This window comes from Ascaphus truei, chromosome 1 (assembly GCF_040206685.1).
Source record: "Ascaphus truei isolate aAscTru1 chromosome 1, aAscTru1.hap1, whole genome shotgun sequence".
In the NCBI taxonomy this organism is placed as follows: domain Eukaryota; kingdom Metazoa; phylum Chordata; class Amphibia; order Anura; family Ascaphidae; genus Ascaphus; species Ascaphus truei.
Genome location: NC_134483.1, coordinates 341915299 through 341939060, shown reverse-complemented (window position 1 = coordinate 341939060; position 23762 = coordinate 341915299). Strand labels below are relative to the sequence as shown.

The following is a 23762-nucleotide window of genomic DNA, read 5'->3' as shown; positions in this document are numbered from 1 at the left end:
CGGGGTGCCGGGAGGGGGGAGAGCAAGCGGAGCCATGGTGCTGGGCGGGGGAGAGCGAGTAGGGTTGCCAGGTGACTTGTCCAAAAATACTGGACACAATGGTGAAAGGTGCGACGCACTCGAGAATCGTTGGTGGGGAAGAATGTTATTTATAAATGACCTGCAGTTATGTCATTTGTTCTAAATTTCTCTCGAAGTATTCACCAATTTATATTCTGCTTCGTAAAAAATCTGGGGAGGAGTCTTGGGAGGGAGCACCCTTACAAGGATTGTTTTAGGAAATAGAATATGAAATAGTGCAAATTGGTGCATGCTTGGAGTGAAATTTAGAACAAATTACGTAATGGTCAGATCATTTATAAATAACTGACCTGCAGTCATACTGTACATGGCGAGCAATACTAATCTTAATGCTCATCCCATAAATTCCAAGATTGTTGCACCCCTTCCTCATCCTCTCTCTCTCTCTCCCCCCTTGTCCTCTCACACTCCCACACCCCCTTGTCCTCTCACCCCCACCCTTCATCCTCTCTCACCCCCTCCCTTCATCCTCTGTTACCCCCCATCCCTTCATCCTCTCACCCCCCCCCCCCTCCCTCCCTGTCATTAACAGTACAGTAGCTTTCAAATTTAGACTTCAAAATCCAGCTTTAAATTGCATATTGAATCATGCCATTGATTAAGTAACCTGCTCTGCCTTCTTGGGGATGATCAGTACGTAAGAGTGCTGCAGAGATTGTAATGCTGCTGTGATGAGAGATGAGTTATGGAGCCTTTCTGAGAATTTACAATGGTGGTTATTTTTAATAGATCTTGACAATGGGAAGGCTGTTAGTATAGTAAAAGAAAAGTAAGGGTGAGTGAGCAATTAAACAAAGTTGCCAGTTCTGTATGTACTGTCTGTCACCACACACACACACACACACTGAGACATTCACTCCCTCACACACTCATTCAAACATACACACACTGAGGCACACACATATACAGGCAGGACACAGACAGAAAGATGGACACACACACACACACACACACACACAATGAGACACACATATACAGACAGGACACAGATAGACAGACACACACACACAGGCAGGACACTTAGACACACACACACACACACACACACACACACACACACACACACACACACACACACACACAGAAACACACACAGAGACAGGACACAGACACACACACAGCCTCACCTCTCTGCTGCATGCTTTTCCTCCACTCTTTGGCCCCACCTCCCAGGCTCCTGCCACCTCCCGATTGGCTGAATTACACAGCAGCAACCAATCCGAAGCTGCCCAGCCCCCTAGCAGCAGCAGCCCTGCTCTATCCCATGTCCGGTATTATCTCTCATATTATACCGGACAGGGGAAGCAAATACCGGTCACCTGGCAACCCTAAGAGCGAGCCGGGTGCCGGGCGGGGCGGGGGAGGGGGAGAGCATTGGTTGGCAAGCATGGGCCGGGCGCGTGGTGCCCCTATGCTGTGGGGCCCCCGGGCAACTGCCCAGCGTGCCCATACATTAAGACGGCCCTGCACACACTATGTGTATAAAGTCGAATTGCATTTTGTAATGTTCCATGTAAATCTCAACAAACATCTTTAATTCTAAACAACATCATTAATTATTAGCTGCAGGAGAAAAAGAAAAGAGCTGTTAACAGCATTCCTGTATTTTTGTGTGATATGTAACACCCACACGTGTTATGCTAAGGAATTAAGATCCATTAAGGGTTCACACCTGGTTGACTACAAATTTACAAATGGAGGGAATTTAAACCTCCCCACGGACATGCAGCCAATCTACTGAGCCTGAGGAAGCCATGATTGGCGAAATGTGTTACTCTATCTGTTTGGACCATTTTGAGCCTTGGCAGCTGCCGTAGTAGTGTGTTCCGTTTGGGTGCCGACAGAGTGCCGGATGCAGCAGTGAAGATAAGTTTTCACTGCAGAGGGAGCGGGCTCTGCAGCGACTGCCAGGGTTTTCTTGATGTAAGTGTGAATGTGTTTTTATAATAAATATCTGTTATTCTATCACAAACACACTCTTCATGTCTATATATTAACAGGGGTCACCTACCTGTGACAAGGGGGCCGGTGATCCAACGCTGGGCGCAACAACCCTGGGGACAGCACAAAAGTAATAACCTCCAAGAGATTACAAAGATACCATTTGAGGACCTTATACTTACACAAGGGCCGTGCAAGTAGCTGTTGACCTATTTTATGATATTTGTCACAACCCTTTGCATTATCATTGAGGCAGTGTGTGAGAGGTTGCCAGTTTTAAACCTGTGCATCTTTCAGTGCATAGCTGCTTCTCTGCCAACCTACCATTGGCTCTGTGTATATATGTAATGGACGTGCTCGCCACAAACTGGGACCGGACCGCGGGGCTGAGGTGGGGATGAGAATACACCGACCTTAGACCACGAAGCCGGTTCTGGATTGCGCAGTTCGTAGTCATTCGTAGCAGGGTCAGGGTTGGAGAGGCCAGGGTAATCCTTTGACATGCCAGGGTCAGGGTTGGAGACGGTAGAGTAATCGATGTCCAGGCTGGAGTTTGGCAACAGGAAGTCAGGAGCACACCGCTTCAGCATAGCAGCTGAAGCGCGGGAATGGCCTCTGCGCGAGGAGCGGAGTGGCCCTTGATAAGGTCTCTGCAAGGGGAGAATGCAGGTCTCAGGAACAAGGAAAGGCTAGCACTGGAGGACCAGCGCTTCAGCACAGGAACCAGATTGTAGACCTATGTCTGGGGTGAATGCAGCAGGTCTCTGGAACAAGGTAAAGCTGGTGCTCGGGGCCCAGTGCTTCAGCACAGGAACCAAAATGCAGACCTCTGCTGGGGTGAATGCAGGAGGTCTCATGAACAAAGCAAGGCTAATGCAAAGTAGCTTGTGGCAAACACAGTTACATCCTAGTCAATCTAGGGTTATGCTCAGCAATGAGTCAGAGGAGAGGCCAGGATAAGAAAGACAGATAGCCAATACCAAGACAGGGGTGTGTGGGAATTCCTCCAATGCTAGAGCAGAGAGACAGTGCTGCAGTGATTGCAAGCACAGGTGTGTGCTTGCAAATCATATATATATATATATATATATATATATATAAAATGTTCTGGCTGTTTTTGGATTGCTTTCTGCGCTCACCTTTTATTGTGTAGCTCTTCTGTCTTGAGGATCCTGGAAAGATTCCCTGGGTTTGAGCAGCAGACATTGGACACCGCACACGCACTGCTATTTTGGTGCATTTAGGAGTCTGTTTGTTTACGGCAGTATCACAACCGCTTACTTTTGTGATTTAACCTCATGTAGAGAGCGCCTTAGTTTTTCTGTCACAAAGGTGTATTAACTTCTATGATGGAACAGAAAGGGTTAAGACTACCTGAATACAAGTAAAAAGAACTGAGAAACTACATTATTTTTACTGTAAGTGCCTTTGCTCACCTTGGCACCAGGATGTTTGTGTGGTTGATGGGTATTTAAAGTATTTTTTTTTGCTTGAGATTTTGTATTCACAAGATAAATATTGTCCCAAAATTTTGTGTGTGTGATGTTTATTCTGCAGTAAAAGTGCCAGAGTATAGGGGCTTGTAACCACAATAATTAAGTTTATACCTGAAACCCATACTGCATTAAGTGTTGCTGTGATGTGGTGCATGGTCCAAGAGTTTGAGGGTGGCGAGGAAGTCCTAATGAATAGAAGTGGAGTGCTGTCAGGCTACAGTATTGTGATTGATTAGAACTAAAGGTTTTTGCAACATTCCTGTTTCTGGACTTAGCAGTTAAACGTAAGGCAAATTTACAGTAGTTTTCTAAGATTTGACCAGACGTAGGTGGAAGGAAATGTTTGTGCTAAGATGCCCCTTCTTCAACTGGAGCTTCTAGAGAATTATTGCTATTGCTATCACAAACTTTAACCATATTGTGTTCAGTGGCCTGGTACTGGTTATTGCCAGCAATCCAGAGCAGGTGAATTGTCGCTGTATTTCATGTTTAAAAAAGGATCCCTGTTTTGCAAAGAAAGCGTCAGTGGTTTGAAGAAACCAGAAACTGATGAAAGGCTGGTTGCAGTCAGGAAAGCCGGGTTAGTGTCCGGCCCGACATCTGATCCTTCTAACCTGCTTTCTGCCTATCTACCTCCCTGACTATGCTCTTTATCTCTGTTTAGCCCTAACCCCAGCCTGGTTGACTACTCTGCTGTTTTCCGTGTGCCCCGGCCCAGGCCTGTTGAACCGTTATCCTGCCTGCCCTGACCTAGAATTCCTGGTCTTTGCTTCTGCAATAATTCATTGTACTGCATTTGTCGATCCTGCTCTGCAACAACTCTGACACATCAATATATATAGTGATTCCCAGCACTCAATATAAAAAACCAGACAAAGGCATCAATTTGGAAATAGCTACGATATATTCAAGAAAATTGCACTTCATAAGCCAACCCTAATTGGGACTGGGTAGGTACTTTACATGGAACCAATGGCCAAACAATAAATCAAAAGTATGGAGAGTGAGAGGGGGATGGAGGGAATACAAATGGAATAATACAGAATAAAAAAAACGAGGGTGGGGGGGAAAGGGACAATGTATAACAAACGCTCAGGTCAAGGTGATAAAATATAAGGGGGCAACGTTTCGGGGACGACATCACCCCTTCTTCAGACCCGTTCCCACAAACTAGTATAGTCTGTGGTACTTTCCTAAATAATATACCTCCACCCAAACTCACCTCTCAAAATATAAACGTATAACAGAAGAACAAGCTTATACCAGCTACACCTTAGTGTTAAATCGACAAAGTCAACTTAAGTCTCAGGAGACTACACAGATACTGTACCTGAAAATAACCTGAATCAACTGACACTAATATTATATTAGCTTAAGAGAATATTCTTTCATATTGGAGCAATATGCTGCACAGAGGAACACTGCACAGAAAAACCTTAACTGCAATAAATCTGAAAGGAAAATATAGGCACTACGAATCCTCTGAATTGTGCTGCTCGTCAATGAATGTCCTGTACTCTCCACGAGGGTCCCTGCGTGTATGCAATGACTATTGCGGGTATTTAAAAGTCCAAGCTGATTGCAAGGCAGAGGGGAGCCTACTGTCCAATCACAGCGCCGATTTGTGCTGAGCAGGCGGAGTCCCAGCTGATTACAGAACGGAGGGGAGGAAAGCCCATTGTCCCATCATAGCACTGTTTTGCGTTGAGTAGGCAGAGTTCATGAAGTCACAGTTGTGGTTACGAGAACCCATTTGTCGATCCTGCTCTGCAACAACTCTGACACTTAGCCCGTTAGCCCGTCAAATCATCCCTCCATATAATAGCCTTTCCTAATGGCCTAGAATACACCGCCCCCGAATTAAGATTTCAGGGTCTGTATGACAAGGTAAGTCGTTCTATTCTCAAACTCATTCTCAAACTCTTCTTCCTCTTGGCCCACTCCACTGATTTGTAAAATTATTTTTTCTCCATGTAGTTCCAACATTCCCCCTTAAACCGATCTCCCCTCGTAGGATTTTTTACCTGGTCAAGTTCCTTGCGTAAGCTTCCCAGGCATTTATTTGAGCATTTGCAGGTCCCCTTTCACAACATGTTGTGCAAAATGAAATAAATTGTAGTTTATTCATGTACAGTATATAGGCATACACACAGTGGAACACAAACTGCAGGCAAAAAGACACAGTTACTTGGGAACTGGTGTAAAAACTAGACTTTTTTCTTGTTGCAGGTAATCCTAAATAAGGATTTTCCCCTTATTGGGACTTAGCCCGCAATGTCCTGGAACTGAAATCCGCCTGCAGTTCCAGGACTGGAATTTGCTTGCTGGACACACTTCTTAGAATCTACAAATCTGATTGGCTCAGGGGTTTGTAATACTTCTGAGTTTCCTTCACAAAACCCTGCAGCCAATCCGGGTGTGGAAGTTTCCTAACCAGCCACTCAGAGCGATGCGGGTCTTGTGAAGCCAGGCAAGCAGCGTGCCGAATCTGCCAAGGGCATGTGCAAGGTTGCCACCTCAACCACTTGCTATTCAGAAACCACACGCTGGGTTGGGCTCCTCCAAGTCTGGTGGGGCAATTGGAAATTTTGAAAACTTCCATTCATCCCAGGACATGGGCACTTAAGCCTAGCCCTCCTGCCCAGTGCACTGGTGGAGGCATAAAAAAAACAGAAATACACAGAAAATAGTGCAACTCTATATAAACAATACAGAAAGTGAATCCCTGCGCTTCTCCCAAAGGGATAGCAATCAATGGGGAATATAAATAAATGTATGGTGTAAATACCTATAAGAAAAAAGTAGACTTTTGGTATACATCCTTTGATCAAATAATGCAGTTTGTGGCAGGCCAGCCCCTCCTCTTCTAGGTATATAATCTCCTAGCAAGGTCCCCTTATTTCACTTCACTTACATGTGAGTATCTGTACTGGTATATACCAGTTTTTAATTGCACTAGGTTATATAAGCATATGCTTTGATATTTTAACCCCTTCTGGGCTTATTTCACATAACACTAGTATGTATTTAGCGTAGGGACCTGCTAAAGAGACTTACCTTGACGTGGTTAGCAGGCTTGGCATTATTTGATCAAAGGATGTATACCAAAAGTCTCCTTTTTTCTTATAGGTATTTACACCATACATTTATTTTTATTCCCCATTGATTGCTATCCCTTTGGGAGAAGCGCAGGGATTCACTTTCTGTTTTGCACTTTTGTATGGCCAGTTTCTTCACTAGCTGCATGCTCTTTACATGGAGAAGCACAGTGATTATATATTTGTTTTACATTATTTGTTGGGTCGATTTTAATCCTTAGCAGCACGCTCCTAGAGGGCAACACTACTATGGTGTAATTGAATATATTTAGCCAATCACCTGCAACTGCTTATTGAGCAGTTTGTGGCAGGCCTCTTCTAGGTATATAATCTCCTAGCAAGGTCCCCTTATTTCACTTCACTTACATGTGAGTATCTGTACTGGTATATACCAGTTTTTAATTGCACTAGGTTATACAAGCATATGCTTTGATATTTTAACCCCTTCTGGGCTTATTTCACATAACACTAGTATGCATTTAGCGTAGGGACCTGCTAAAGAGACTTACCTTGACGTGGTTAGCAGGCTTGGCATTATTTGATCAAAGGATGTATACCAAAAGTCTCCTTTTTTCTTATAGATATTTACACCATACATATATATATATTCCCCATTGATTGCTATCCCTATGGGAGAAGCGCAGGGATTCACTTTCTGTTTTGCACATTTGTATGGCCATTTCCTTCACTAGCTGCATGCTCTTTACATGGAGAAGCGCAGTGATTATATTTGTTTTACATTATTTGTTGGGCCGATTTTAATCCTTTGCAGCACGCTCCTAGAGGGCAACACTACTATGGTGTAATTGAATATATTTAGCCAATCACCTGCAACTGCTTATTGAGCAGTTTGTGGCAGGCCAGCCCCTCCTCTTCTAGGTATATAATCTCCTAGCAAGGTCCCCTTATTTCACTTCACTTACATGTGAGTATCTGTACTGGTATATATCAGTTTTTAATTGCACTAGGTTATATAAGTGTAGCCCTTTTTCTGAACCCTCCCAAAGGAACTACTGGTCACTGTACGACACCTGCGGCTCCAGGAGATCTGAGCCTCCGCTAGCTGGGAGCCTGGGGTAACACATACATATACTTAGCGCAGCGCCTCCACTTACCCAGGATCCCCGTGACGTAAGATTCCCCTGGGCAAGAAACATACAACACCTTATGATTGTAACTGGTTTTTACTGTAATAATGCAACGTAGCAATAACACATAACATGTACTTATACTCTAACGCTCATATAACCTTAGTGGCTGCCCACTCATCAGGAGCAACGTCTCCGTCCCCTCACCACGTGCCCCACACACCGTGTCCATGTATAGTATATTGTATAGGCTCAGTTCTTTAACCACTCGCTCAGTGTTCCTAAAGAGTTTAGCCTAAGGCGGGATCAGCGCCTGTTGACCGGTGTTGGTGCACTTGATGTTATAGTACCTTCCGATCATGGCGGTGACCGGTACCTCTTCACAAAAGGTCAGATGAATCAGCGGTCTGTCTCCTGGGTCTCAATGTCCAGCCGTCTGGTCCCAGACGACTTGCCAGCAAACCTGCTCCACACGCTTGTCGCTTTGTCCCTCGCTGTCTACACAGTAAGGGTGATGCTCGCTATCACTATGGGCAGCACAGCACAGCACTATATGCAGCACAGCAACCTTCGGTGACTTCAGGGAACACTCCTAGGGGCCTACGGGGTAGCCTGTCCTATGCAGGTGGGTCACTGACCCCCTGCACCCAAACTACCTCTCTCTTCACCTCCCGGATCCCCTCTGACTACTCAACCTAAACCTGCAGCAAACACACTGCACACACACTGAACCTGCAGCAACCCACTGCACTCACTCGGTACTGCAGCAACCGCACTGCACACACACACTGTGCCTACTTGTCAGCGCTCACAGCACTACCAGCCGTGACACTGACAAGACTGCACACTCACACCTAAGGGCAGGGTCCCTAACCTAGGGGACGTCCCTCAGTACTTACCCCCTACCCCGGTGGGGATTGGGGCCTGCCTGGGATCTGGGGATGCCTTACCTGGTGTAGGAGCCACTTTGCTCCCACTTTGCTCCTACACCCTTCCTCCCCCTTCCTGCTCCCAGCTCCAACTGCCGTTCCTAAGCCCGCGAATTGTATCTCTTTCTCCCTGCCTGAGAATCCTGGCCTCTCATTGGTTCTTCACATCAGGTGACTGCTCAGGAGCTCATGGGAGTTGTAGTTTCTCCACGGAGCCTCTCTGACTTAATCTGCACAGACACACAGCTCAGCTATTGCATCAGCCACTGCCTGTCTCACTCTGCTCTGGCACACTGCAACACTGTTCAAGACACTCCACATGCCTCTAACTGAACAGAGTCAAACACCAACTGAACACACATATGAGGTTCCTACCACATCCTTACATAAGCATATGCTTTGATATTTTAACCCCTTCTGGGCTTATTTCACATAACACTAGTATGCATTTAGCGTAGGGACCTGTTAAGAGACTTAACTTGACGTGGTTAGCAGGCTTGGCATTATTTGATCAAAGGATGTATACCAAAAGTCTCCTTTTTTCTTATAGGTATTTACACCATACATTTATTTTTATTCCCCATTGATTGCTATCCCTTTGGGAGAAACGCAGGGATTCACTTTCTGTTTTGCACTTTTGTATGGCCAGTTTCTTCACTAGCTGCATGCTCTTTACATGGAGAAGCGCAGTGATTATATATTTGTTTTACATTATTTGTTGGGCCGATTTTAATCCTTAGCAGCACGCTCCTAGAGGGCAACACTACTATGGTGTAATTGAATATATTTAGCCAATCACCTGCAACTGCTTATTGAGCAGTTTGATTCAGGCCTCTTCTAGGTATATAATCAACCTAGAAAGGTCCCCTTATTTCACTTCACTTACATGTGAGTATCTGTACTGGTATATACCAGTTTTTAGTTGCACTAGGTTATATAAGCATATGCTTTGATATTTTAACCCCTTCTGGGCTTATTTCACGTAACACTAGTATGCATTTAGCGTAGGCACCTGCTAAAGAGACTTACCTTGACGTGGTTAGCAGGCTTGGCATTATTTGATCAAAGGATGTACTGTATACCAAAAGTCTCCTTTTTTCTTATAGGTATTTACTCCATACATTTATTTATATTCCCCATTGATTGCTATCCCTTTGGGAGAAACGCAGGGATTCACTTTCTGTTTTGCACTTTTGTATGGCCAGTTTCTTCACTAGCTGCATGCTCTTTACATGGAGAAGCGCAGTGATTATATATTTGTTCTATATAAACAATACTACTGTGAAAATATGTGACAAACTAAAATAAAAAATGAAAAATGCCACAGATAATACCCAGACCTCTTGACCTGGAGGTACTTGGATCAATGAACACACGGAGAGTCCTGATTTCTGTATAGCTGGGAACTTCCGTGTCTAAAGTTTGAAGCCGTCACGTGAGGTTTCTTAACCTGTGGAAGAAGGAGAACCCGGAGGCTCTGTGGTGTGTCACAGTGGAGGAGGCGCCTGCGCAATGAGTCCTCCACAGCAGCATACTACCCTCTGGTTCCCCATGTCCCACCATTGGACAACATTATGTGTATTTCACACAGTGCCCATGCATGGGGCTTTCTTGTAAGTCTCCACTGCTTATTACTGTGTTCATTTCAGCAACACCAATTACAACAGTGTTATTTCTTACCTTATCTAGCTGACGTGGTTCTTTTTATTAACGTGTGCTCCCCACATAATTTTTGTCATCCTCTGCCATTTCCGTGCAGTTTGGGAGGAAGTGGTTGAGTGGTATTGTATGTGTGTGTGTGCCAATTGTGAGCACTTGCTTCATTGGTTGCTGTGTCCACTTGTTTGACAGCATACCATCACCAGCCCTTGTAGCTTTGTGTGTTCATTGATCCAAGTACCTCCAGGTCAAGAGGTCTGGGTATTATCTGTGGCATTTTTCATTTCCATTTTTTATTTTAGTTTATCACATATTTCCACAGGAGTATTGTTTATATAGAGTTGCACTATTTTCTGTGTATTTCTGTTTTTTATGCCTCCACCGGGGCATTGCGCTCCCTGACTTCTCGATATCAGCACCAATAGAGGATTATGTGAAAAAAAGAGAATGGGACGTCGCTCAAACCATAATATCAAATGGTGTAAAGAAAGCCTGGTGCACAGGGAAGAAGCAATAATGTAACGGAAAAAAAGTGACAGAGGTCACAGAAGTCCCCTCTTAATTGCACTCAAGGTAAAATCAAATTGAATAACTAAAAGATATAAATATCCTCAGTATGGACTAAAGTCCCAGATAAATTGAAATAAATACTTAAGGATACAATATCCACTGAAAGACTAATGTCTGAAAGAAAATAAACATAATCCAAAAAAGGACCATATATTTCCACAGAGAATGTCTTATAGCCTAAAGTATAACAATGACATCCACTAATAAAATCCAAAAAATAAAAAAACTTTAATAAACCATATATAACGCCGAAAAGCAAGTGACATAAAAATAAAACAATTTATGTTATGTTAAAATACCCCTATAGGGGATCAGGTGGGAGAGGGGCAGTAACAAACAAGGTAGGGAAATACTCTATTAGTTCTATTTTGTAGTATACAGTATATATCATAGTATCCCTAATGTTGCTGCCAAAGCTATTAAGCTCTGTAGGTATTAGTCAGGGTGAGCAATAATACAGTACAGGAGTCTAAGTAGGTAAGTATGCAGTAATCTAATCATCAAATGACATATCTGTATATATAGTAGTCAGCCCTGGGGGAGTATAAGTGACTGCAATCCCAGTCAAAAGCTCCTGATGTGCCCAAAGGGGTAAGCAACATCAGTGGCAGACAAACAGAAGTCATACAACCGTGCTCCTTAAGTTCCTGTGCTCGACCAGACCAAAGTAAATCCCAACAGATGCTGCTCAGCTCCACGAGGACTCCCGCTCTCGGACGCCCATGAGTGACGTCACACCCCAACACGCGTTTCGTGTGATGCTTCACACTTCATCAAGGGGGGGGGGGAGCTATATGGGTATTTTAACATCACATATATTTTATTTTTATGTCACTTGGCGGCACTCCTAAAAAGGTTACAACACATAAAATGCTTTATTCTCGCACAATACATTTTATGCATTACACCGTACTCTGCTCAAGAGCTGACTCTTCTTGAACCCTTATTATGGATCAGGGGTAACCAAACGGGCTTAAACCTTTATTGGAGATCCTGGTTACTCCCCTACGGTCACGATCCCTCAGGTCCATTTTCATCTTTTTGTATGAACCCCAGAGTACACTGGGGGCAAAATATACTTTTCAAGGTTTGGGATCTAGTAAAGACAACTTTAGGCTTTTTGGAGAGGGCTTGTGTAAGGGACGGATCCATGTGGAGAATATACCAATATTTGGATAGCGCTTGTCTGATGTCATTGTGTGATCTATTGTATTTGGTGATAAAAAATGGCATCTGTTGTTCAGATATGGGATTGGTAATGAGAGTGCTCAGTGAAAAGCAATTTCTATCTATTGAGTCTTGGAGGGAATACATTTCGGTATTACCAATTTTGGTTTGAGAGATGAAAATAAAATGTGGTCTGACATAACCAGTAGAAAATATGAATATATTAATGGTATAGCGCTATATAATCTCTGTAGTGATGTATTCTCAAGTTCTGCAAGCACAAAGAGTCCCTGCCCTGTACAGCTTACAATCACAATGAGCTTCCTGCGTGTTAGAATGTTCATGTTCAGACTGTTGGCTGAACTGTTGTAACATGTAGAATATTTGGATGACAAATTACTTGGCAAAATGTATATCTATACATTGTCTGTTGGTCATATGCCTTAAAATAAATGCTGTTTCAGGTAGTGTGCTATAAAAGATGGAATACAGGAAAGAATTGGATACAAAAAGCTACAGGCAAAAAACAAAGCAGTGTACTGTATATTGCATTACATCACTAAGTATACAGGCATACCCCGATTAACGTACGCAATGGGTCCAGAGCATGTATGTAAAACGAAAATGTACTTAAAGTGAAGGACTACCTATTCCACACTTATCGATGCATGTACTGTACTGCAATCGTCCTATAACTGATACGCATAACTGATGTAAACAAATGCATATGTCACAGGCTCTATAGTCTCCCCGCTTGCGCACAGCTTCGGTACAGGTAGGGAGCCTGTATTGCTGTTCAGGATGTGCTGACAGGTGCATGCGCGAGCTGCCATTTGCCTATTGGGCGATATGTCCTTACTCGCGCGTGTACTTAAAGCTGCAGTTCAGTCTTTATTTATTTTTTTAATTAATTTTTTTACTTCAATAGTTTCATGTGTGCAATCTCTAATTACCTAAAGAACTGTATAGCTGCAGGTCAATTCGTTCTCCATGTATTGATAGGCGAAATTTGGTGACATAATTAGAGCTGGCATATGTTTATATTCTGCCTCTGTCACTCAGTGGAAGCTCATGAATATTCATGAGCACTCCTGCACTGACATGTGCTAGAGGGAGGGCAGGGCTGACAAAGGGGTGTGCCAGAGCTTGTGACAGGACAAGAAGGGGCAGTGCCTTAGCAAATGGCTGTTAAAATAGAATACAAGAAAATTGGTCTTTCAAAGTTGTTTTTTTAAAAACAGAAAATGCTAAAAGTATTTTTTCTTACTACAGAACTGATTTATTAAAAAAAACACACATGCAGGATATTGCCTGAACTGCAGCTTTAAAGTGAGTGTCCTTAAACCGGGGTATGCCTGTATTGTTATTTGGATGTAATGAAGTACCGTTATGTTGGGTAGCATTTATTGGGTGGTATCTTAGTGTTACGATTGTGCTCGCCACAAACCGGGACCGGACCGCGGGGCTGAGGTGGGGTTATATAATCACCGACCTTAGACCACGCAGACTGATCCGGAGTGCGCAGTTCGTAGTCGTACATCGCAGGGTCAGGAGTGGAGAAGGCAGCATCGTCGTTATTCAAGCAGGAGTTCGGCAACAGGTAGTCAGGAGTTCCCCGCTTCAGCTTAGGAGCGTGAGCGTGGGAGTGACCTCTTCGTGAGGAGTGGCCTCGGCCCATGATGCCGGTCTCAGCAGGGGGAGACAGCAGGCTGGCCGAAGTACACCGCAGGGCAGCGTCGGGAAACCAACGCTTCAGCACAGAAGTCAGGAACGGGCCCCTGCATGGAACTAGCAGGCGGCCTCAGGAAACAACGCTTCAGCAGAGAAGTCAGGAATGGGCCCCCGCATGGAACTAGCAGGCGGCCTCAGGAAACAACGCTTCACCAGAGAAGTCAGGAACGGGCCCCCGCATGGAACTAGCAGGCGGACTCAGGAAACAACACTTCAGCAGAGAAGTCAGGAACAGGTCCCCGCATGGAACTAGCAGGCGGCCTCAGGAAACAGGATACAAGCCAGGGTGGCTTGTGGCAGAGCCAGTAACGTGTCCAGGGTAGGAAATTATGCTCAGCACTGTTTCAGTGCCTACGCCCAGGGTATAAAGGATGGAGATCCAATCACAGGAGGAGGGTGTGTGAGCATTCCTCCAATGATGGAGCACAGGCAGAAGCTGCAATGAGAAGCAGCACATGTGCCATTGATTGCCAGAGGAAGCTTGCAACTGCATAGGTCTGCAAGGCTATAGTCAAAGCCAGTAGTGGATTCCTTACACTTAGCTTGCAGAAAACTCTGTGCTAAAGTTGATAAGGAAAATTATTTTTTTGTGGATGCTGATTATTACTTATTATATGCTGTTATGTAACTATTAAATGCATATGCAGTATATGGAAGTAACCTATTGGGAACATTGCTGCCAGCCCATGGCAGTCTATCATGTGACCTCTTCTGGACTGAGTCCCATAGATCACAGGATCTCTTGTGATGTGTAAAATTCCGCATAATAGCACCCTTTTTGGTGGAAAGAATGAGACCTCTGAGTAGTTTTGCAATACTAGCTCAACGTGTTCTTCAACATTACATTTAAATTGGAAGTTCCCATATTTCACGCTGCAAAGAAAGAATAACAAGAGGTTCGTGGAACTGAACTACTTTTCATATTTGAAACTTGTATTATATTTTTACATTTCTTAAATATATGCCACCTAGAAGAAGACTGTCAAGGTAGACCAGAACTTAAACCAGGGATCAAAGCACTAGACAGGTCAAAGCAATTCAATAAAGCAGTTTTATTCCAGCCAGAGCCAGCAAGCACAGCACAGCACTGAACACTGCACTAAGCAGTGATAAGTGGGTCTTCTGGGTGCTATGCACAAAGCAGTGATAAGTGCTTTTAAGTGAGATACATGCCTTTATAGCGTGATACTGCCTGTTGTGAGATTCACAAAGCAGTGTTAACAGTGCAGCATCGTGCTATAATGGCTTTTTTCCCACTTAAAAGCACTTAACACTGCTTAGTGCATAACCCCCATAATCAGAGCTATACTCACAAAAAACGGCACATTCAGGGGGAAATGCTACAGTCTTGGATAGTGTAATTGGGCGCTCTTAACCAGCTGAGTGAATGGAGAATTTCCAATGCAAGTGCACACAATATACAATGATGAAAATAGTGCAAATCAGTGCAATAAACTAATAATCGTGCACGTGAATATAACATGTGAATCTAAAGTGAACAAATATTATGACACAAAATTGATAACATAAAATAGTGAATATACTGTACAATATATGAATATAAAACACCACACAACAGTGTATAAATGACTTGTGATAATAATTGTACAGCAGCTCAAAAACCCTTTATAGACCGTTCCTAAGTCTAGACAATCCTTGATGTCTTCCAAGGGAGGGGAGCGCAGGATGTTCGCAGCATGGGTATGGGAAAATAAGATAAAAAATACAATAGTGCGACCAATAATAATGAGGTCTATTAGGTGATTGTAGATCAATTCCACTCACACTTTTTCCTTAAGGATATGGCATATCAGAGACTCATTCTTTCTCTGAATGGAGGAAATGATGGAAGGGACCTCAATGTGTGTCCCACAGGGATGGTGCAGCAGTCTTCTCATTTCACTCAACAAATGATGAAAGAGATTATCATGGTGTAGTATGTCTTACAAATGGTATTGCAGATGACAAGGAAATGCTACAGTACCTGGCCAGGTGCTGAACGCCACATTAAAGAGTTAGGCCGAGTCCATAGAAGGACAGGCCGTGCTGAGGCGTGCGGATGCTCAGCGCTGAGCCCCTGCATCCTGAATGAGGATGCCTTGAGAGGGGGCTCGCGCGAGCGTCCGCAGGCGTGCTCAGGCTTTGGAGTTTTCAGCCGAGCGCCAAGCTGTTTTTCAGCGCGCTGTCGGCTGAAAACCTCCAATGAGGGCGGGGCTGCGTCAACATCACGGTGCCGTGACATCGGCGCCGTGACGTCGACATCAGTGCGTCGCGGGCGATTGGCCCAGCGACGTCACTGCCCCGCCTCCCTCAGTCTCCCCCCACCTCCGATCGCGGACGCTGGCTCGCCTGTATGTGCATGGAATCGCACAGCTTCTGCAGGCGAGCCTCAGCGTCAGCGCGGTGCAGCACGGCTCCCCCCCTCTATGGCCCGGGCCTTACCCAGAGCTTGCTTCCACTCTCTGATGGGGCAGGGACCGTTCAGACCTCTCTGATTGCGACAGGGCACTTAAATCTCCCGCTGAAAATCCTGCTCTCCGCTTTGCCAACAAAGCTAAAGTCCCATAGCAGAAAGCGAATTCAAATTCCTAGGGATCCTCCATTGGGTGTCTCCGGCACAGCCACGGAGCACACCACTTAGATTACCTGCAAGACAGGATTCAAGTGAGCGCTGGAGCGCCGATCGGGCCCCATTTTTATATCTTCCCCTCTGATATAGGAAAGCATATTAGAGGGGGCTGGCAACCAATTGGAGCATAAATTCAGCTCATGGACCAATCAGGAAGCATAGGCTTGCCTCCCCGAACCAATCAGGGCTGGAGGCAGGTTCCCAAAGATGGGCCAAAGAGCCCAGCACGAAGCAGAGGTAGTCAGCAATGGCTTCCCCCATCTGGTGGGCTCTCGCTGGGGAGGAGGCAAATGCCTCTGATCTTCGGGCAGATGCTCCCCCGGCCCAATCACCGCCCCATGTCACTATCACTTTTGTACCTGCACCTCTCTGCCCCCTCCAGACCCAGCAGCTGCCATCTTCTCTGGACATGCGGGCAGCACAAAGGGTTTCTCAGCCCTGCATGTCCAGAGACTTTGGCTCTGCTTTATATTACACTAAGCACATGTTATACTTTTCATACATTTTGACACACAGGAATAAAGCATATTCTTTACATAGAATGCCAGGGGCTACCGGGCATGTAACAACAGGGTAGCCTAAGGGTCTGGTGGCCAGAGGAGCCCCAGGGAAGGACAGCAGGGGCCAGAGACTGGGCTTAGCCTTTATTTTTAGTGGTCCCCTAGCCCCTTTGCCTACACAAAGGCAACCAAGTACAAAAGTGTTACATGTCATTTGAACTACTTTCATGTGTACACTCAGAGATAGGTTGAAGTATTTAGTATAAATGCATATGAATGCTGAGAATACCATCCTTGTTGTTAACAATGCCTGTTGCTGGCTGTAAATGTTCTGAATCTTTAGATTTAGTAGGTTGTAGGGTTATTGCAGGTAACACTTTTATTGTGATGTTCACCTAATAAGCGTTACAGTCATGAGGTCTGGCTTCACCAGAGGGCCACTGAACCTCCTGCACTTCCGGATCATATGATTGTTCCAGGAGAAAGTTTGAAATATAATGAATTGGTTGGGAAATGTAATAGCGGGAAATCTATGGTGTTTTCTTTATAATTATTATTATTTCCCCTTAAACAAAAAGAAAAAAAAAAAAGTTTAAGCAAATGATGTTCTACAGGAGTGTGAAACATTGTCCATCAAGAAAAGCAATACACCTCATGATATTGTACTACTGTATATAGTGTATTGTATATCTTTCTTATACTGTATTTCACTGACAGCACTGTAGACTGGCAGAGTTAATAAGCATGGAAAGTCCTTGCCCCGGATACCATACAATCTAAATATTAGGGCCTGAAGGGCAAGAATGCTTAATGAATGAATGATTGTCTTTTGTTTGGTACAAATGACTCATGACTATTATTTTAAAAGCTTCCCTGTACAGTACACCACCAACTCCCAATCAACTGAATAGACAAAGTATGGGAATTAACATTAAACCCAGGGATGCCTGAGCTGCCTTTAATGCATTGCAGGTCATGCTGATGGCACAGGTGCTAAGGTAGATAGCCAAGAATTGCACCACGTCACTGCCAGCCGCTTTTAATTTTATGCATCCTTTTCAGATCCAGCTCCAGGAAAGTCCCGCTGCAGGACTGATACACCATCTTAAACTGTCTATTGATCAGTGAGAATTTAATGTTTCAGTGTAGAACATACGTATTGATACATTCACATAATTCAATTAAATTCATGCCTACTCTATACAGTACAGTATATCATTCAGACTCAAGGGGAAACATATTTCCAATATCATAAAAAACTCAGTTAGGATGTCATCGTGTATTATAGAAATATAGGGCCTCATGCAGTAAGCCCCGATAAAATCTCTTCGGCAAGGGTTGCCGATAGGCCTTTTTTTGGCGATTTGCCCTCGCAGTATTCAGTAAGGGCCGAATCCATGCCGATCCCTGCCGAATCACTGCGAAAGCAAAACTGCCGATGAGCCTTTGCCGATACAGCCTGGCACCCGATAAGCCTTCCGATAGGCCTTTTCTGCTGATAGGTGTTTGCAGCAAAGAGAGACAAGCCGCTCTCTCAGCGCAAACATCGACAAAATATAAATTATTTAGAAACAACTTTCACTGATAGTGTAGATGTGCAGAGGGTCTCCGGAGTTGAACCGCATTGGTTTCAGGTCCGGGGACCCCTGCTTCCCGAGATACAGGCCCCTTTATGAGGTGCCGGTAACCCTCTGCATTTAAAGGTCCCGATCACGTGACCGTGGAATGTAAACAAAGCAGAGGGATACCGGCACCCCATAAAGGGGCCTGTATCTCGGGAAGCAGGGGGTCCCCGGACCTAAAACCAAAGCGGTTCATCTCCGGAGACCCTCTGCACATCTACACTATCAGTAAAACACACATATCAATAAACATTCGTTCCTTACCTTTGCGGCTATGTGCTACGGTAACGAAGCAGCATGAATGTATTTTTAATAATAGTGTACTGTGAGCAGGGGATCCCCTGAGCTGAACCGCGTTGCTTTGTGGACCAGGGACCCCCTGATTCCCGAGTTACAGGCCCCGGAATGTGTCATCGGGTGGCAGTGTCGCCGCCATCTTTATAGCATCCCATTCGCGCCGTGTCCGCTATAAATATGGCGGCGACACTGGCACCGGTGCCCCAAACCGGGGCCTGTAACTCGGGAAGCAGGGGTCTCTGAGCCACAAATCAATGCGATTCAGGTCAGGAGCCCCCCTGCTTCCGCACAATATTATTAAAAATACATAAATGCTGCTTCATTACCATAGCGGATAGCCGCTAAGGCAATGAAGGGTTAAGGCAGAATAGCATGTTTATTGGGGACATTTGCTCCCAATAAACATTGCAATAAACAACATACACCCCCTGTGTATTTAAAATACATAAACCACAATAAATATATTAAATACATATAGTACTCACCACCCATTTCCGGTTGCCACGATGAAGGCAATCCTCCTCTTCATCCTGCCCATGCCCCCTCTGCTGCTGCAAAACAGACACAAAAATGAAAACATCCAATGTAATGTCCCCTAACCCCTTAATCACCATAGCCGTTATTAACCGCTACAGTCATTAAGCGGTTAACCCACCCTCACCCACCACTCGGGACGCCAACATACCCTCCCCCACTAACCCCCCACCCTGTGAGGCCTAACCACCCTCACCCACTACCCACAAGGGAGGCCTACCCACATACCGTTGGGGAACCCCCCCCCACCCCCAGTACCCACAAAACTAAAAACAATACAGTGACACACAATAAACATCATTATATTTATTAAATACATTACCCACTCCCTGTTCCCCCCCATAAATACAAGATTTATCCTTTTACAAACAGGGTTCATAACACAGCCCCACGCGAGTCCCCGGTTGGCTGGCGGGGCACCTGACAGACATACAGGGTACCAGCAGCTCGTTTCAAACAGGTTCTGGAGGTCTGCTGGTGGGTCCCGCCAAGTGCCATGGCCCCCAGGTGGTCTCCTTGGGACACCGTGGGCCACAATTGGGTCCCCATGGTAGACCCAAGGATGTCTGGGAGCCCTGGGTCAGACCCACAGGTGTCTGCGGGGCCTCGGGTAGTTCCCACGGGGGTTTGAGGAACTCACGAGTGCTCACTACGGGTCCGCGGTGCCCCCACGGATGTGGGACCACCGCTTCATCCCTGCACATATGGGTCAGCGGTGCCCCCATGGATGTGGGACCACCGCTTCATCCCCGCAGACTACGGGTCCGCGGTGCCCACACAGATGTGAGGCCACCGCTTCATCCCCGCAGGTGTCACCCGTGGAACAACCAGCCTGATACCCGTGAGATACCCGAGGAGACCTCAGGTGGTCTCCAGAGTTCTCACGCAGAACTACGGAACAAACCCTGAATGTAAAAAAAATAAACCTGGCCTATACATTCAATACATACACCCTCCCCCCCCCAACACCTACAGTACAATAATGTGCAATATAACTATTATCCAGATAGGGATAATATATTATTTGCCCATTATTAAGCACATTAACTAGCATATTCAAATAAATAAATTACTACTGACCTCATCAATAAGAAGCCTCCGTCGCCAGCAACATCCTTGTCTTGCCCACAAAATACATAGCCAAAACAAAGCCAATACATTGCACTTGCATTCAGATATCAATTAACCCCTTAAACACCATATCGGATTATAACCGCAAAGGTAATTAAGGGGTTAAGCCACACTGGCCCGATACCCACCCTTCACCCATGAATTTGTACAGATATATATATATATATATATATATATATATATATATATATATACACACACACATGATGAACCAATATACAAATAAATGTAGAAGGGTTATCAAAACCATACTGTACTACAAATAACAATTCTCCATAAAGACACACTACAATAAAATTAATTTCCTTTCATAATCCTAACTGATCTTTCAATCACAATCATCAAATGCTAATCAAATACCTCTAATGGCAATCAATACATTGCATTTACATTGCATTTATGATGCATCCAATCTATGCATCATATACATTCTGCAAATGAATGTTAACAATAAAATTGCAATCAAAATAGAAATACCTCCAAACAAGTAAACTATTTTATCCAATCCAGTAAACATAAATCAATTACCATTCATTAATGACATCCCTTAACAATTTACATGCCATCCCTAACAATTAAACAATTAACAATTTCAAGCCTTTAACATAACAATTGAGCCCGAGAAAAAATATATGTACCAACAAGAATACCAAATACAAAACGAAGCCTAAACCTGACCTCAAGAACACAATACAATATCAACAATTACATCTATCTAATTGTAAAATACTTTAAACACACAATAAAGCATAGCAGCATAGACAAATTATTTAAAAACACATCAAATCAAGCTTTTAAAACAACATCATTTCTTACCCGGTATGTATATATCTCTCTAGACATATATACATACATACATACAGTGGCAAGAAATTATATACCACCAAAAAAAAAACCACATGTTAAAAAAGGTTTTAACAAAATTAACAAGTTAAATAAAATACATTTCTTTAGTTCACTCCCGTTGAACACCTTACTCACGTACAAAACCACCAGGCACAGGAACCCATAAAATAAAAAACCATAAAATAATAAACACTAGCTGATAAACCCGGCGTTGCCCGTGATTGCTGGGGCAGAGGGCGGGGGGCGTGGAGGGGCGGGGAAGGGCGTGGAGGGGCGGGGAAGGGCAGGGAGGGGCGGGGAAGGGCAGGGAGGGGGGCGAAGGGGCGAAGGGCAGGGAGGGGGGGAGAGGGGGCGAAGGGCAGGGATGGGGGAGAGGGGGCGAAGGGCAAGGATGGGGGAGAGGGGGCAAAGGGCAGGGAGGGGGGAGAGGGGGCGAAGGGCAGGGAGGGGGGGAGAGGGGGCGAAGGGCAGGGAGGGGGGAGAGGGGGCGAAGGGCAGGGAGGGTGGGGGCGAAGGGCAGGGAGGGTGGGGATGGGGGCGAAGGGCAGGGAGGGTGGGGATGGGGGCGAAGGGCAGGGAGGGTGGGGATGGGGGCGAAGGGCAGGCAGGGTGGGGGCGAAGGGCAGGCAGGGTAGGGGCGAAGGGCAGGCAGGGTGGGAGCGAAGGGCAGGGCCGGAGGGGGTGAAGAGCAGGGCCGGAGGGGGTGAAGGGCAGGGCCGAAGGGGGTGAAGGGCAGAGCCGGGGGGGGGTGAAGGGCAGGGCCGGGGGGGGGGTGAAGGGCAGGGCCGGGGGGGGTGAAGGGCAGGGCCGGGGGGGGTGAAGGGCAGAGTTGGGGGGGTGGTGAAGGGCATGGCCGGGGGGGGGGGGGTGAAGGGCATGGCCGGGGGGGGGGTGAAGGGCATGGCCGGGGGGGGTGAAGGCCCAGGCCGGGGGGGGTGAAGGGCTGGGGGTGTGAAGGGCCAGGCCGGGGGGGGTGAAGGGCCGGGCCAGGGGGTGAAGGGCCGGGCCAGGGGGTGAAGGGCCGGGGGGGGTGAAGGGCCGGGGGGGGGGGGTTGAAAGATCCCTTCCCGTGCGGTTACTTACCTCACACCGGGCCGCGCTCCTCCTCCTCCTCGGGTTCCTCGGCGGTCTTCGTTCCCCCCGGCGAGGCAGAGCTGAGATGCTCAGGTGAGGAGGTGGTGTGGGCAGTCGGCCCGTACAGCTCCCGACTGAGAGAGCCGGAGCAGCGCTCGCGGGGATGGTGAGCTGGGGGCGCGGCCTCTAGGCCTGAAGGTGAGAGCGGCGAGAGCGTGCTCTGGGGGGGGGGGGGGGAAGCGGTCTGTGGGAGGGAGCACCGGGGGAGAGGGAGCACTGGGGGAGAGGGTGAGCACCGGGAGAGAGGGTGATGTTTGTCAGGTCCCGCGGAGTAGGTTTTTGCGGGCCAGCCGCCGGGAAGGGCGGGGGGGTCAAGGCTGGGCAGCTGTTGAGGAGGGCGGGAGGTGAGAGGGTGGATGGGCGAGGGTGTGTGTGTGTGTGTGTGTGTGTGTGTGTGTGTGTGTGTCCTTCACTCCACCTCATGTGCGGCGGCGGGCGGGCCAAGGGAGCAATGTCATTGGCCTGGCTCAAGGTCCAATGGGATTGCCGCTAGGGACACGGGGAGGGACACAGGGAGACACATACAGACATAGAAACATAAGACGCTTTCACAAATATATAGTAAGATTACACTAAAAATCCAAATCAATCCACGGGTCTTCTACTTGTAATCCATCTTCATCTGTATTCTTCTTTCTTCTACCTTCTTCCGGGGTCTTCTTCCCGTCTGGTGCAACTCCCTTGTCTTCTTCTTCTGTAGGAGGTCCTTCCTCCTCGGCGTCTGGCTTCAAAATGAGACGACATAGGCTTTTAAAGGCCTATGACGTCACATTTTCGTTATGGTTCCCACGGTCCTGATTGGGCCGTGAAAACCATGTGTTTTGGCCGATAAAAATAAAAATGATGACGTCACTTAAAGGCAATGAAAGCACAGCCAATCAGAATGGCTTTGCTTCAATTGCCTTTAAGATGACGTCATGAAAAGACACATGGCCGCCCTCACATGGTATGGTAGCCAATCAGAGCGTGGGAACTCTATCCCTTCTCTGATTGGCTCTAGTATACCATGTGACAGAGGCTTGGGGGAGAAAGGATGTGACGACATTGAAAGCCTGTCACATGGTACGGGAGCCAATCAGAGTAGGGATGGAGTTCCCACGCTCTGATTGGCTACCGTACCATGTGAGGGCGGCCATGTGTCTTTTCATGACGTCATCTTAAAGGCAATTGAAGCAAAGCCATTCAGATTGGCTGTGTTTTCATTGCCTTTAAGTGACGTCATCATTTTTTTTTTATCGGCCAAAACACATAGTTTTCACGGCCCAATCAGGACCGTGGAAACCATGACGAAAATGTGACGTCATAGGCC

The 23762-nt window shown here is 46.1% G+C and overlaps 1 protein-coding gene across 1 annotated transcript in view; it reads right to left on the bottom strand.

Moving 5' to 3' along the window:
* LOC142499220 (alveolar macrophage chemotactic factor-like) overlaps nt 1–8731 on the bottom strand; it is a 106786-nt gene extending 98055 nt beyond the window's left edge. The window contains exon 1 of the mRNA XM_075608272.1: nt 8055–8731. The gene's annotated coding sequence lies outside the window, so the exon portion shown is untranslated. The remainder of the gene's footprint in view (nt 1–8054) is intronic.
* Between the last annotated feature and the right edge of the window lie 15031 nt (nt 8732–23762).